Source organism: Macaca fascicularis, chromosome 5 (assembly GCF_037993035.2).
Source record: "Macaca fascicularis isolate 582-1 chromosome 5, T2T-MFA8v1.1".
Taxonomy (NCBI): Eukaryota; Metazoa; Chordata; class Mammalia; order Primates; family Cercopithecidae; genus Macaca; species Macaca fascicularis.
Genome location: NC_088379.1, coordinates 131,579,097 through 131,582,205, shown reverse-complemented (window position 1 = coordinate 131,582,205; position 3,109 = coordinate 131,579,097). Strand labels below are relative to the sequence as shown.

Here is a 3,109-nt window from a genome sequence, read left to right as displayed (position 1 = left end):
GTTAACTTTATTTTTTTTTTATTAAATTTTTCCTGGTTGCTTACCTTGATTTATATTGTAAAGTTTCCATATTTGCTTTAATTAATTTACATATAATTACCATACATGAGAGGTAATGTTATAATGACAAGAATAGTTTCTGCAATTAAGTATGGATCAAAAAAAGAAGAAATGACTTTAGACAAGTAGCTTGAATGAAACTACAAAGAGGAGTGCATTAAAAAATATCAGCAGAAAATCTCTTGAATAATTAAAATGACAGGCTAAAAATTAAAAAAAAAGTTTTTTTTTTTGTTTTTGTTTTTTTTTTTTAGAAAATACTAATTTGCTGCTGGCACTCTGTATTCTTCTTCTTTGTTTTAATGGATGACTTGCAGGTACATCTTCCGGCTTGTCGCCTGGAGGCCTTGGCAGATGAAATTACCTGTTTAAGTTTATTCCAAATTAAATTTGTTGTATTCAATGAGTCATCGTGCATATCCACTTTAGATACATCTGGTAACAGAGGTCCAGTCATAACCTCATTACTACTTGAGCTTGTTTCAAGAAAAGTTCCAAGTTTATGATTGTCTTCTTTTGTGCTCCTGCAGTTGTGTTGTCCTAGGCATAAATCTGTCAACTGCCTCTGAAGGAGTAATAGCCTCTTGTGCACCAGGGTAGGCCACTGAGTTTTTAAAAATGTTTATTTGTGTTTTCTGCAGAGAGTCATTGTGGTTATAATGCCCCATGGTTTTACTATGGTTTCTACCATCCTCAGAAGAGTTTGATGCTCTGTCTACATGACCCCTGGATGAACATATACATTTTGAGGAGAAATAACATAAAGGCAATTCACAGGAATATGGAAGACAAGGATTTGAGTTCCCTGCAGAAATGTTCACAGCAGCTGTACAAAATCCAGACATCTCTGAGTGGAAGTCTTGTCTAAAATTCTCTGTGTCTTTATGCTCTGTAACCAATTTCTTTGTCATGTAATGGTCTTTATATTACAATTTAAAAGGTGAGGGAAAGGAAAACAGAAGTGACTTATTTATTGTTTTCATCATTCAGAATCATATAATTTAAACAATCATTTAAGAATGTTAACAAATTGTACTCCAAAACATTTATTCCTTGAGAAGGGAATATATTCACATGGCTGAAAACCTTTATTTTCAGTAGTTCTTACTACATATGCCTTCTGCACTTCTGTTTTTTTTTTTCCTAGTTTCTTCAACTGTTACAAATTCTGGAGCATAGCATACGTGAAGCAATCCACTGAGAAAACGCTGTTCATCCATTTTTCTCTTGGCTGTCCTTGCACTTTTTAAGTTTATAAACTTAATAAGAAAAACTTCAGTAAAGTCTTCTGGTGGGTATTCATCTAGAGCATTGTACTGTTCATTTGCACCGTACAAAGTGAATCGCTCAACTATTTCCTTCGTGACTCCCACAGCAGGACCTCCTTGTATTAATAAGTACTGAGATTCCAAATTGATTGCATATACCTTGACAGCACCAGGCCATCCTCCCTCCCGGTATTTGGCCCACGTGTTGCATGCTGCCCTCCAGACGTGGTGGTCAAATAAATTCCCTAGCTCCCTGCTGCCCGATGCCATCTTGCCTGCTTTGATCCTCCCTCTGTTAACTTTATAGACTTATCTTTCACAATGATAACTTTTTTTGAAGTGTACCTTTTTGTATGGCATGAGATAGAAATCCAGTTTTATTTTCTCCATAAAGTGAGCCAGTATTCATACATCATCAACTAAATACTCAGTTTTTGGCACATTGATCCATATACTATTTAAATACATGATTTTCTTTTCAGAAAACAAGCAAGCTAGAAGGCACTGAAGTGACATTTATAAAATGCTGGAAAAAATATGTGTGTCGTGTATATATATTTTTTCAGACAGATACTAAGGGGCTTTACTGCACGAGGCATACTCTGTAAGAAAGATTTAACATTCTTTTTTTTTTTTTTTTTTTTTGAGACAGGGTCTCACTCTGTCACCAAGACTGGAGTGCAGTGGCACAATTTCAACTCACTGCAACCTCTGTCTCCTGGGTTCAAGTGATTCTTGTGCTTCAGCCTCCCAAGATTTAACATTTCTTTGGACATTTTTATGTGAAACAGTGTAAATATTATTTAAATGTAGACTATGATTAATTAAATATGTATATTGTAAGCCCTAAGTCAACCATGAAATTTTCTTAAAAATAATGAAGTCAATATAGGTAATAAAAGGCAATGAAAGTATTGACCAATTAATCTAAAAAAAAAAAAAAAGAGGAGAGCAATATTTTTAAAAGAACACAAGGAACAAATAGAAAATGGCTGTCACAATGGTATATTTTGACCAACCATATCAATAATGATATTAAATGTGAATGACCTAAGTACACCAATTAAAAGATGGAAATTGTTAGATTGAATTAAAATAAAAACAAATTAAACTATCTGCTATCTATATGAAACCCTTTTCAAATATGAAGTTAAGGAAAGGATGCAAGCAAAATGAAAGGCAAAAGATATTGTATGTGTTACACCTGAATTGTGTCCCTCAAAATTATGTATGTTGAGACCCTAATTCCCAATATTACTGTATTTGGAGATAGGACTGTTAAGAGGTAAATAAGATCAAGTGAGGCCATAAGGATAAGGTCCTAATCCTGTGGGATTGGTGGACATACAGGAAGAGGGAGAGAGATCTCTTTCTCCTTTTCCATGCACGTGAGCACGGAAAGGCAATGCGAGCACATGGTGAGAAAGTGGTCATCTGTAAGCCAGGAAGAGGGCTCTCATCAGAACTCAAGCTTGCCAACATATCAGATATCTAGCCTCCAGAACTACGAGAAAATAAATTTCTGTGCTTTATCCATCTAGTCTGATATTTTGTTATGGCAGTCTGGGCAGACTAAGTCACCATACAAACCTTAACTAAAAGAAAACTTAAGTAGCTATGTTAATATCAGATAAACTTCAGAACAAAGAATATTATCAGAGATAAATAGGGTTATTATATGATGAAAAAGGGATCAATTTTCCAAGATGTGACAATTTTAAGCATTTTTTCACTGAAAAACAGAGTTTCAAAATACGTTTATAAAAAAGAACTGAAATCCC

At 34.3% G+C, this 3,109-nt stretch overlaps 1 pseudogene; it reads right to left on the bottom strand.

The window, feature by feature from the left end:
• Window positions 1-359: 359 nt before the first annotated feature.
• LOC102140790 (RNA-binding protein 48-like) lies at window positions 360-2,536 on the bottom strand (annotated as a pseudogene).
• Between the last annotated feature and the right edge of the window lie 573 nt (window positions 2,537-3,109).